The sequence below is a fragment of the Procambarus clarkii genome, chromosome 76 (assembly GCF_040958095.1).
Source record: "Procambarus clarkii isolate CNS0578487 chromosome 76, FALCON_Pclarkii_2.0, whole genome shotgun sequence".
Classification (NCBI taxonomy): Eukaryota; Metazoa; Arthropoda; class Malacostraca; order Decapoda; family Cambaridae; genus Procambarus; species Procambarus clarkii.
The window spans coordinates 14,295,919-14,309,646 of NC_091225.1; the positions used below are offsets into that span (position 1 = coordinate 14,295,919).

Sequence of the window (13,728 nt, forward strand, 5' to 3'; positions counted from 1 at the left end):
ATGCTGTATGAATCCTAATGTGCTTTATTAGATTTGATTTTTGTTTAAAGTCTTTTTGACATTCTGAACAGTGATATGGTTTCTCTCCTGTATGAATCCTCATGTGTTTTATTAGAGATGATTTTTGTGAAAAGTCTTTTTGACACTCTGAACAGTGATATGCATTCTCTCCTGTATGAATCCTCATGTGTGTTATTAGAGATGATTTTAGTGAAAAGTCTTTTTGACACTTCTGAACAGTGATATGGTTTCTCTCCTGTATGAATCTTCATGTGTTTTATTAGAGATTGATTTTAGTGAAAAGTCTTTTTGACACTACTGAACAGTGATATGCATTCTCTCCTGTATGAATCCTCATGTGTGTTATTAGATTTGATTTTAGTGAAAAGTCTTTTTGACATTCTGAACAGTGATATGGTTTCTCTCCTGTATGAATCCTCATGTGTGTTATTAGGTTTGATTTAAGTGAAAAGTCTTTTTGACATTCTGAACAGTGATATGGTTTCTCTCCTGTATGAATCCTCATGTGTGTTATTAGATTTGATTTAAGTGAAAAGTCTTTTTGACATTCTGAACAGTGATATGGTTTCTCTCCTGTATGAATCCTCATGTGTGTTATTAGATATGATTTTCGCGTAAAGTCTTTTTGACATACTGAACAGTGATATGGTTTCTCTCCTGTATGAATCCTCATGTGTGTTATTAGAGATGATTTAAGTGAAAATCTTTTTTGACATTCTGAACAGTGATATGGTTTCTCTCCTGTATGAATCCTCATGTGTGTTATTAGAGATGATTTAAGTGAAAAGTTTTTTTGACATACTGAACAGTGATATGGTTTCTCTCCTTTATGAATCCTTGTGTGTGTGTTATTAGCCATAATTTATTTTTAAAGTCTTTCAGGCACATTCTACAGTGATATGACTTTTCTCCTGAACGGTCACTTATTTATATTTTGATATTTTTTAAAGTAGTTTAGACAATGTATTTATTTTTTTTCTCTAAATGTTTTGTATGCTATTATGCGAGATGTTTTCATAATATAATTTTAAACATTCAACACTGATGACATTTTTCTTTTGAATAAATATTTTTACAGTTTTCTTGATTGTATAAACCTTTACAGCTATTTGATCCAAAAAGCAAGTATTATCTAATGAAATATTCTACATTTCATTAGTTAAGTCTTGTAGACAATTATTACTAGTATTTGTCTCCTTTATAAATTGTTGTGTTCTTTATAAATCTTAGTAATATATTTTTTATATAATTTTAAATGCATGAGCTTTTATTTATTACTAAAGCAAATATTGTTAAGAGATGCCAAAAACACTTGGACTGTCGGATACATAAATAATTCAAGTAACTACATAGTAATCAGTATAGAGTAACCAGAATAGAGCACACAGGTTATAGTGTTAACTCTGTTGTCAACAGATGGCACTCAATATCAGATAAGCAATTGGAATAATCTAACTTTTGTAGGAATATAAAGCAATTTAATTACTTGTCAAAGACACAAGAGAATGGAAAAAAGTTACAATATGTAAACCACAGGAATTATTCATAAATAGTAAGATAATATTGTGCTTATTATATTATAAAATGTGCTAGACATAAAATATACTCTACAATACTTCCTGTGAATCAGCAAGTGTAAAAGCAAACATACAAATCTACGTCTCCACATGCGTTCACCAGCAGGAAAGTTAAGTGTCCGTGTATAACTTTGTAATCATTACAAACAAATCTTGTGGCAATTTTTTTTTTTTTTTAAGATTTAGCAAAATGTCTTTGTATAGGAAAATTAAATATATTATAAATTTATTTATAATTATACTGTTTTATCATACTGTACATATAGCAACAGCAGAGAGGGATGGTTTATTATAAATACAGCCACAGTATTAAGATGTTTCACTACAGAACCTTATTATAAACATCACCACAGAACTATGGGATGTCTTATTATATATATGACCACAGAACTGAGGGATGTTTTATTATAAATATAACCACAGAACTGATGGATGTCTTATTATAAATATAACCACAGCACAAGAGTCAGGCACAGTGGACCCTCATGTGGTCTGTCATTTGCAAAAATATATGTATGAGATTTTTACAAGAACTTACTGATCCAATGTACCATGCACATTGCCATTTTTAAATCCCCTATACCATTCATGTACATATGTAAATAAATAAATAAATTCTGTGCATTAAGAACACTGATATATTATCTTATTTGGAGAGCCTTTTGAGCTTAAGAGCAAATTACCTAAGAAAAAATTCATAATTACTATACAGTATAAAGATTATTTATTTTAAATGCTTTCTCAACATTTACAATGGCTCACATAGGAGAAAAAGTATGTAATGTTTTAAAACTGAAAATATACATTAAACTTTTTTATATTAGAACCTGATTATAAAAATAATTAATTTGAAAATCTTAAAATGTTTTCTTGCCAAACAATAGTATTAAAAACAATACTGTACCACATACACAATGAACTAATAAATACTGAGATTTTAAAATTAATGATACACCAAATTTAATTTAAATACACATTTTCTTTGTTACCATAGTGCATGAGATGTTAATAATGCATGACATATTGATAATACAAATAGTCATTCACATGAGATGTTAATAATGCATGACATATTGATAATACATATAGTCATTCACATGAGAGTGCTGAAGACAGTCTTACCCATCTACATGTAGTATTTCTTACACCATAATGTGTTTCATAATGCTGCTGACAACATGTATGCAGTATATCTGACAGTGTGTGTGGATGCTGACACTGCAGGTATTATTCAATACCACTGGGTCCTGACACTGCAGGTATTATTCAATACCACTGGGTCCTGACACTGCAGGTATTATTCTTCTGGTGACTGTAGGAGCTGTGAAAGAAAGGATTGAGAGATGACAAGTCGTTTAAAGTCAACAAATACCAAATACAGAATCTTTGAAATCTAGTAAAGATTTCCCAAATAGGCTTTTTTTTTTAATAATTCCAATACTATAATGGGTCTTTCTCCAAATAAAACAAAGATAAACAGTATAGGTAAAATATAGAAGCCAGCAGACTGTAAACAGGTACCAATCCCTGCGCACAGGAATCTTAGCAGATACACTACATATAAAAAGGCAAACATAATTCCAATCTACAAAAATGGTATCCGAGAAGACCCTCTAAATTATAAACCCGTATCATTAACAAGTATGGTAGTTAAAACATTAGAAAAAAATAGCTAACACCAAATGGGTTGATCCATTGTTGTTAACACAACAATGGGTAGAACACCTGGAGAATACAATAATGACATCATAATGGACAGACGGTATGGTTTTCGAACAGGAAGATCCTGTGTAACAAATCTACTTAGTTTTTATGAATCACAGAGATTCTACAGGAAAGAGATGGTTGGCCAACTGTCTATCTAGACCTAAAAGACCAGCATTGATGTAATGAAATGCAATCTTCTGGGTGAGACCAGAGGCTCCCTGGAGCTATCCAGGCTGATATGAGTGAATTAGACCGTGGCATCAGCCAAGTGAATGGAGTTCTTAGGCCTAACAGGGACCACAAACCAGAACCTAGGCCCCCCTCAGAGTGGCACGAGGAGCAATGGCCTATAGAAAGCCTCGTGAGGTTGGAAGCATTCTATGTCTGCCATCGACCAAGACAGGCACCAAAGAAAGGTGGGTACTCCAAAGCAAACCCTATCTGATTAAAAAAACCAGCGTTGAATGTAATGAAACGCCATTTTCTGGGTGAGTCCCGGAGGCTCCCCAGAGCTATCCATGGCTGATATGGATACCCTAACTATTTTGCATCAGTCGATGTGGGTGGCGTTCTAGGCCTACCGGGGACCATGAACCAGAACCTGGTCCCCCTCAGAGAGGCATGGGGAGCAATGGCCCATAGAATTGCACATGTGATTTGGAGCATTCTATATCTGCCATCGACTGGGACAGGCACCCAGAAAGGTAAGCGCCACAAAACAAACCCTTATTCTGGTTAACAACAAAAATCGACAAACGAGTGGACAGAACTCCCCCAGGAAAATGAACTAACAAGCATGATGTCACACGAGCCTCGCCGCCGCATGTCTGCGCAACTCCCCCCTCCCCGGGAGGGGGAAGGGGGAGCCCCAGACCCCCGCGCCTGCGATCCCCGCCCCAATTCTGAGGCTGGATATCAAAACCGCAAAAAAAACGCCGACCGGAGGGCGGGAGGGTGCTGGGGAGCCTCCGGGACTCACCCAGAAAATGGCGTTTCATTACGTTCAACGCTGGTTTTCTGGGGGGAGCCCCTACGGCTTTCCGGAGCTTATTCACCAAAGACTACCTAAGAAAACAAGGGGACATACCCGGGAGGCGGTCGGTGAACCACACCTCAACACGAAGTTGAGACAACCCAAGGACCCCTCCGGAAAGCAGCAGGCACATCATTCGCTAGAAAAAGGGAGAACGGCTGCAGACGAAGAGACCTATGACCACGACCACAGGAGCCAAAAACCACTGCGCCTGAGAAGAGCATGAAGCTCTGCCACACGACCCCCAGAGGCCAATGCCAACATAAAAAGAGAGCCGAGGCAAAGCCAACCTGAACCGAAGGAGCCACAACAACCAAGGAGAAGAAAAACAGGAGAGCACCCGGTCCAAAGACCAGAACGGCACAGGCAGTGCACGAGCAGGCCGGAGGTGAAACAATGCACGAGACAGCCTGCGAAACGGCACAGAAGGAACATCGATACCAAAAGCTAGCAGCAGAAACCAAGGTGCCAGACCCAGGAACGGCCCCATGTGCCTATACATCCTCCGCAAGCCAATCCTATGAGAGCCCCAGGAGGGAAAAGAAAATGCAGGACCAAAACCAAAATGCCACAAGCATGCAAGTCCACCGCCACAAGTTCAGCCGACAGGGAAGGATCCCGCATAAGGAGCCGCCCCGCACCAACATCCCGCAGAAGGGCAGGAGCGAAAAGACTCATTAAGAGGAGCAAAATCGCCCCCAGGAAAATGAGTAGTGCCGAGAAGGCGCTAAGAGAAGAGATATGAACAGAATAACAAGGCCAAACACCCAGAAACTGCCTGGAATAGGACCCACAAGCCTTAGAAAAGACCAGAGGGAAGCTCAACCGAATGACGACAGACGTACCAGAAAACGGGAAGGAGCAAAACCGCCCCGAACCTTCGAGAACAAAAAGAAGCAAACACAAAGGACGAAGGCACAAAAACCCCATCACACCCGAGACCAAAAGTCATGCAGAAACCCCAAGAAGAGGGGGACATGACGGAGAAGGCCCGTCCCGGAAAAAAGGGGCGAAGACCGTAGAAAAACACCCACCGACAGGACAGAAGCAAAGGGCACAATGGACAAGGAAACCGAGCCCAGGGAGGGGCCGACGCCCACAAAGCACGTGCGGAAAGGGGGGAACAGAAAAACCCCACACCACAAAACCGCAAGCCCCGCCCAGAGGGGTAGAAATACCCCGGCGGGGACCAACGGGGCCTGAGGCCCCTCACGTTAGCCCCCCCCCCCAGCCCCGGGAACCCACCCTGCAGGCCCTGGGGCCGAGCTGTCCCCCCAAAGCCCCAGCGTCAAGAAAAACCCCGGGGCAGCCGTGAAAAACACTAAGGAAGGGAGCCACTAGGCTCTGGAACTTGAACCAAAATCGGAGGATAGGCGAGGGGCGAGACGAAGACCCCAAGCTCATCCCCAGCCAGCTCAACGAGGCGAGGACAACGAGGACAGGACAGAGAATCCAAGGAACATGGAAAAACCAGGCCCGGCACAGCAAGACCGGCAAGGAAGGAGGGCCCCAGAAGGAGCACGGAAGGGCCGAACAAAATGCCACAACCAACCCCGACACGCAGCCGCAGTACCAAAACCACAGCAGAACGTCACCACACTCCCTGAGGAAGCAACAGAGAAGATAAAGATAAATCGGAACATGAGTGGCACACAAGGGGACACAGGCGGAAACCGAGCACCCAACTGAGCCACAGGGACGGTAGAAGAAACGTGAGCAGTGGAACAGGCAATCGAAGGAACACATTAGGCAGCCCAACTAGGGCTGTCCCCATACACAGCCCCAAGAGCAGAAACGAGAGCGCCCATGAAGCACAGAATCCGCTCGACAACCGAACGACAGGGGAGAGGCGGAACCAAAGAGCCAGAACCCAATCCTGCAAGCACAAGGAGGCGAGCACAAAACGCCCTCGACACAGGAAAACGTACCACCGAACAGGCAACCCCACTGTTGCACCGTGGAACAAGGTGGAGGCGGGGCCCCGAACTCCAGCAAGGTTAGACAAGCATAGGAGAGGGGCAGGAGGAGTACAGGCAGGAGCCGTCTCAGATGGGCCAAGAGGCCACCCGCAGACACTCATGAACCGAGGAGGGAATCAGGTGTAGAGAACAAGAGCTGCCCTGTATGGGCTAATAGCCCTGCAGTAGGCACCTCGGGTGGTACGGTCCACGTTCTCAAGTATGTATGTACACCCATTCCTACTTCCAAAAACAAAAACAGCGTCAGGACGAAGGAGACGCCATACCGCACCAACCCACCTGCAGAACATAGGCTCTGTGGGCCATGACGCAAGCCTATGAGTCCATAGCCGCCGGAGGCGGCCAGGGTACCCATGCTGGAGAGGAGAAGGGGAGCAGCGAAGGAGGCTCCCCACCCTAGAATGCAGGGAAAAAACCTTGTGACTTCCCCACAGCGGCACTCCAGAACACCCCCAAAGCAACGGGGCACGGATTGTATTAAGAAAAGAGCGAGAGGCGAAGCCCCCTGAGAGAAATGGATGCAGAACACCACGTGTGCACACCGCCCGGAGCCAAAACAAACTCCCACAGCATATGCGCAGGACGCGAAAGAAAAGTAGCCCATCAAGGCGAGAAGTAGCCCAACCGGCGACAAGGAGCCCAACCGGCGGCAAGGAGCCCAACCGGCGGCAAGGAGCCCAACCGGCGGCAAGGAGCCCAACCGGCGGCAAGGAGCCCAACCTGCGGCAAGGAGCCCAACCGGCGGCAAGGAGCCCAACCGGCGGCAAGGAGCCCAACCGGCGGCAAGGAGCCCAACCGGCGGCAAGGAGCCCAAACCGCTACAATACAAGCAGCCCAAACTGCTACAAGGAGCCCAAACCGCTACAAGGAGCCCAAACCGCTACAAGGAGCCCAAACCGCTACAAAGGAGCGCAAACAGCTACAAGGAGCCCAAACAGCTACAAGGAACCAGTATGGAGGCAAATTCCGGGACACGCAGGAGGTAAGCCGCAAAGGCCAACTGCACCACAGGCGAAGAGATGCGGGTAGCCGAAAACCTCTGGAAGACAGAACCGAAAAACCACAGGGACACGGAACCGACCCGGGGAGGAGCAGAACCCAAGCCCAAAGAGTACGCAGTACGGGGGAAAGAAAACCCCACTCCTCGCAACAGTAAGCCCCGCTCAGAAGGACGGAAATCCAGGCGAGGTGCAATGGAGCCCAAAGCCCCCCCTCCCCAACCCTAGGAGCCTCTACAACAGGCCCCAGGGCCAAGTCGCCCTCCAAAGCCCCGGCCCCACAAGAAAAAGCCGGGGCAGCCGAGAGCTGGAAGAGAAGGGGCCCACTGGTTAGACCCCGGAGCATCGGCTGGAGGAACAGACTCAAATGCCTCCGCAGCTACCCCGGACGGGGCAACCCCCGAAACTGCCCAAGTCTCAGAACCTCTAACCCCGCCTCGACCCCGAAGCCTGCAGATGCGTAGGGGCCGGAAGCAGGAGGGAGAAAAACAAGGGGGAGTGGAAGGAACCAAGGCCGAAGGAACCAAGGCCAAAGCAACCAAAACCCCCAAGTCTGGGTCCCTACACAAAGCGGGGCAGCATCGTGGCGTCCTAGGAAGCGACAAACCCGAGCGCGTTGCAACAACCTACCTTGCAACGCGCGAGCTGCCTGCACCCACGGGAATTCATCAGCAGACTGGGTGAATGGAGTCACGAACAAGCAACAAAGCTCGCAGGACTCAGGGTCGAATGTGTCACCGACCCAACAGGCAGCATGACGGAGGCAAAAAACAAGGAGAGTCACCCTAAGACAAAGGGACAGAGCAACCCTCAACTCGCACAAAGCGAGAGGGGATGCAAGGGTCTCCACTATCGGACCCGAGAGCCCCCGGGGGGTTTCCCAGGGCTCCTAGACTGGGTCTGCTAAGGGTTATCCCAGGCAGGGCACTGCCAACTGGCGCCCCAAACTACCAAGCAAACTGCTAAAGCTGAACCCACGGGACGTGTCCACCCATGAGGGCGAAGCAGGGGGGTGCCACCACACAAACAAACCTAATATAAGGGGGGGGGGAACACAAGGCAGACCCCCCTACCAAGGTAAACAAGGGAGGAAAACCCCCAAACACTTGGGGCAGCTAAATGCCAAGCAGCAAAAAGCCAACAGAGGTAGACTCAAGGTGATTTGTGGAAGGCAACCCCAAGCCCCAAGGGTGGTACTTACAGGGCACTCAGGGAAGGTGACCCTAAGCACATGCAGGCCGAGTACCTGAGAATACTACTCCCAGCTCACACGACCACCGTAGGAGCAGCACTGCAAACAAGTCACAGCACTGAGACAAGACCGGAGCTGGAGCCACACGACCGTGCATTATCCCATCAGCCGAGGAACTGGGGCGGGGATCGCCGGCGCAGGGGTCTGGGGCTCCCCCTTCCCCCTCACGGGGAGAGGGGAGTTGCGCAGACATGCGGCGCGGCTCGTGTGACATCATGCTTGTTAGTTTGTTTTCCTGGGGGAGTTCTGTCCACTCGTTTGTCGATTTTTGTTGTTAACCAGAATAGGGGTTTGTTTTGTGGGGCTTACCTTTCTGGGTGCCTGTCCCGATCAATGGCAGATACAGAATGCTCCAAATCACATGTGCATTTCTATGGGCCATTGCTCCCCGTGCCTCTCTGAGGGGGCTAGGTTCTGGCTCGTGGTCCCCGGTAGGCCTAGAACTCCACCCACATCGACTGATGCAAAATAGTTAGGGTATCCATATCAGCCATGGATAGCTCCGGGGAGCCGTAGGGGCTCCCTCCAGAAATTGCTACTGAAAGCCAAACTGTTGAGAAGAACTCTCCAAACTAAAAACGAACAAACGAGCATGATGTCACAACCATCTCCGTGCCACTGTCAGTGCAGCTTCCCACTTCTGCAGAAGGGGGAAGGGGGAGCTCCAGACCTCCCACACCGGCTATCACCCCCAAGTTCAGAGGCTGGATGTCAAAAACTGTGAAAAACCTCCGACCGGAGGAAGGGAGGGTTGCCGGGAAGACTCCAGGTCTAACCCAAAAAATGGTGTTTCATTACATTCAACGCTAGTTTTCTGGGGGAGCCCCTTTGGCTTCCCGGAGCTACTTAACCAAAGATAAAAACAAGAGGGACTTTCACGGGAGGAGGTCGCCACTCGCTCCAGGGGCACCATGCAAGCGCTCGCTTCCAAGAGAAGCCGGACCTGGGACAAAGAAGTCATCCGAAAACAGGAGCAATAGACCCAGGGGTTCAGATGGAACAAGTCCAGAATGTACCGTGTGACGATAATCTCCTTCAAGAGATTGAGCCTGCTCTTCCCTCCATAATTACGTCTTCACAATTATATAAAAAGACTATGGAAGAAATGTCCAACAACGACAACAACACCAGCAAGGCTTGCCAGGGTGAGCAGAAACGTATGCAGCCAGCCACCTGTTCGAACTCCAACCACCAAACTACCCGTTGATCGCTACGGCTCCGCTGATTGGTCGCCGGTCTGGCTGCACCTGCCTCGCCCCCCCCAATACTACCTGATGTCTGGGGTCGCCCCAACATCAGTCCTCAGAATGTTCAGTGCTTTCGTAGCCAGCACTCCTCCCAGCTAGACGTTAGCGTGTACTGAGAGAGGTGGTGGCTTTAAGCCAATATTCCAGCACCTCCCACTTACCTTTTGTATTGCACTTCTTGTTATTTTGCCTTAACGTAACTTTTCATTGTGTCATTTAAGTATTCTTATTATTTTGATTGATTGATTTTATTATAAGAATTTGTTTGTGCATTATTTTCATGTTTTGATTTATTTAACGTAATTAAAATTTCATTGTTAAAGTTTACTTGTGTTTTGTGTGTCTTCTCCTTACCTTACCACAGACGAAGTTCCAGTTTTTTCTATTTTTTTTTTATAACTATGTGACGAGGCCATACCCCTAGCCTTAAACAGCCGAACACCAACGCGTTACCGTCACAAGTTATATGGGGGCCTGTCCTAGGAGCTTCACTCAGGTACTGGTGCCAAGTGGTAATTTATGGTAAGCGTATTTAACTTTGTTAACGTAGCTTTACTATTTTTCATTCAATTTCATTTTTTATAAGGTGCGGTGTATTGTGCATTACGAGAGTAACATATAGTGAAGGTGAGACAACTTTGGATTACGTGGTGACTGTAGGCCGCAGTCATACTCTTAATTGGTCATCTCTCCCTCCTTGTTATTACTCGTGTTTACCATCTATGTCCCTTGAATATTTCTCATTCTGACAGATCATCATATTGGTACCCTGGTACTGTGGTCTGCCCCGGGTCAAGAGTACCCAATCTTCTGCAATCTGACTGTAGGAGGACAAAGAGGGCCATAGTTCCTCTAGCTCGAACTTTAGTTGCTGAATTGGGACCTCAGCAGCAGTTCTCGTCACCAGTTGACACCTCGCACCCCTACACGTCAGTCAGAGATGATGATACATACAACGGTAGGGAATTAGCTTATTTTTTCAGAGCACAAAAGTTCGCTAATTCTGTAAGTATCATATTAAATTCAGTAGGAAAAACTTGCTTTATGTCCTATAGAGACTTGGCAAGGTATGCCTACATCCTTGGACTACCAATTTTACTTTTGAAGCATTTAACTGTTTCATTTGTTTTCGAAACTTTGTTTCATTTGTTAGTAGGATTTTCTTGCCCTTATTCTCTTACATGAGTACCGGGTACAAGATTTCCTGCGCCCTTGATTTAATTTAATCATTTAATATCTTTCACTTAACGTTAATTGTTAAAGATCACACAGGATAGGTACCAGTTGCCACGTTGTCCTGTTTCTGACATTTCATTATTGAACATTCGTGTACCTTTATTTGCTAATTTCACCATGTTTCGTCTCCAAACTTTCCGTGCAAATCCAGCAGGTGAAATAGGGACTTTAAGTCGTGCCAAGAGGACTGAATTACAAACTCTTGCACATGAGTATCAACTAGAAGTTCCCTACCAAGCCAACAAAAATGACCTACACAACCTGTTGCTGGATTACTATTTAGAGCAAGGTAAGATAGACTCTGAAACTCATGAAACTTACTATATTGCAGATAAAACTGATTTGGCAACGCTGAAACTCAAACTAGAGCTGGCCAAGATTGAACGTGAGCAGCAAAGGGAAGCCCTCGAACAACAAGAACGAGCTGCTGCCATACGAAGAGAAGAACAAGAACGCGAAGCTGCTTTGAGGAGGGAAGAACAAGAACGAGAAATCACCCTCAGAGAACGTGAAGCTGCCTTGAGGAGAGACGAACAAGAACGTGAGGTTGCACTACTCCAGGAGCGGGAACGAGTACAGCTTGAAACCAAACGACGCGAGTTGGAGATGCAACGCGAACATGACAAGCAACAAGCGACTCTGGCTCTAGAGTGTCGTCAACGCGAAATCTCCTTGGAAACTTCACACTTCACTCAACGCCAGCAAGCTACTGCCAATCTTCCCGTCAGTTTTAATATATCACATGCAAGTAAGTTAATGCCATCCTTTGTAGAAGCAGAAGTTGATGTTTTTTTCACCACCTTTGAAACCCTTGCTAATCAACTCAGTTGGCCTGTCAACCAATGGGCCACACTTCTCAGAGTCCATCTTACAGGTAGAGCTGCAGTCACACTCAGTACTTTGGCGTCTGAGAATGACTACTACACTCTGAAACAAGCAGTGTTGGACGCCTACCTCCTCTCTACTGAAAGTTATAGAAGGAAATTCCGTGACCACCTGAAGGCAAGTACCACTACCTTCCTTGAGTTTGCTAACACGAAACGGAGGTATTTCATGAAATGGCTGGAAGCAGCACATGTCTCTACTTTTACAGAACTCGTCAACCTGATGCTTGTTGAAGAATTCTTGAGACGTGTGCCGCCTCCTGTCCGCCTCTACTTAGCAGATAAAGAAGAAACCGACTACCTGAAGTGTGCTAAGTCGGCTGACACTTACAGCCTCATCCACCGGCTGACACCTGAACCATCCTCCAGTAAGAAGTCGTGGTACAGTTACGAGAAGGTGAGCCCCGATCAAGCTGGTTCACAACTGTACTGCAAGTATTGTAGACTCTATGGACATACCATAGACAAGTGTGGTAAGTCTCAATACAAGGGAACCACTGACCAACAACGACCCAAACCAACTCCTCCTAAGTCCGGTAAGCCTGTGATGAATGTTGGTGTTGATGTTAATGATCTTTCTCTTTTCAGTAACCACCTGTATACTGGAACTGTCTCTGCCAACGGTTCAAATCCGGAGGGACGTTTCAAATTGAAGATCTTGAGGGACACAGCGGCTCTACAATCGATCATCTTGAAGTCGGCTGTGCCCAACATCGTCTACACCGGGGAAACAGTCTTCATCACTGACCTCACTGCTACCACTCCATACCCTCTCGCCAGAGTCCACCTGGATCGTCCCTACGTGAACGGGGAAGTCCAAGTCGCCGTCAGGGAAAAGCCTTTTCCCATGCCTGGAGTGCAACTTCTCCTAGGCAACGACTTGGCAGAAGACCTGCAACCGACCAACCTGATCGTCATGGACAAACCCCAGGTGTGTAACTCTGTGCCAAGTAACCCTATTCTTGAGTATGTTCCAGCAGAGGTTCAAGAGAGTGAAGTTTCTCCTCCGGTTCTCGTGACCACCCGTGCACAAGCCGCACGTCCACAGCCAGCTGACTCTACTGCTACCGCTGTCCCTCAAGACCCTCAGAAACTACCCCCGCATCTGACCAAGTTGGAGTTCCGTAAGTTGCAGAGGGAAGATCTTACTTTAACACCATTGTTTTTCCAGGCTGAGACTCAACCCGACAGTATTCCTGGGTTCTTCCTAGAGAACGACTTGCTCTACCGCAGATATAGACCCAGTAAACTGAAGGAGGAGGACGATTGGGCCAACACCGAACAACTTGTGATTCCCACCAGCCTGCGGCCCACTATTCTACACCTGGCCCACGGAGCATTCTCCCACTACGGCTTCAACAAGACTTACCATGGGATTCGTCAAGACTACTACTGGCCAGGTATGGTAAACAACGTCAAACAGTACGTAAAACAGTGTCATACATGTCAGATGGCAGGCAAACCGAACGTCTCCATTCCCAGAGCACCACTGATTCCCATACAGGTGCCTGCGGAACCTTTCCACAGACTCATAATAGACTGTGTTGGTCCTTTACCTCGGACCAGTTCAGGTAACGCCTACATCCTAACCATCCTGTGTCCTACCACCAGATTTCCCATAGCAGTTCCAGTGAAGAACATCACGGCTGCTACGGTTATCAAACATCTATTGAAGATCTTCACTCAATACGGATTTCCCAGGGAGATTCAAAATGACTGTGGCACCAACTTCACCAGTGATCTCTTCAAAAGGACACTGGAGGAGTTCAACATCAAACAGGTATTGTCCAGCCC

At 46.6% G+C, this 13,728-nt stretch overlaps 1 long non-coding RNA gene across 1 annotated transcript in view; it reads right to left on the reverse strand.

The window, feature by feature from the left end:
* Positions 1–1,816: 1,816 nt before the first annotated feature.
* The window catches only part of LOC123749810 (uncharacterized), a 73,266-nt gene continuing 61,354 nt past the window's right edge, over positions 1,817–13,728 (reverse strand). Inside the window, exon 4 of the long non-coding RNA XR_011224753.1 lies at positions 1,817–2,919. This is a non-coding gene — a long non-coding RNA (uncharacterized lncRNA). The remainder of the gene's footprint in view (positions 2,920–13,728) is intronic.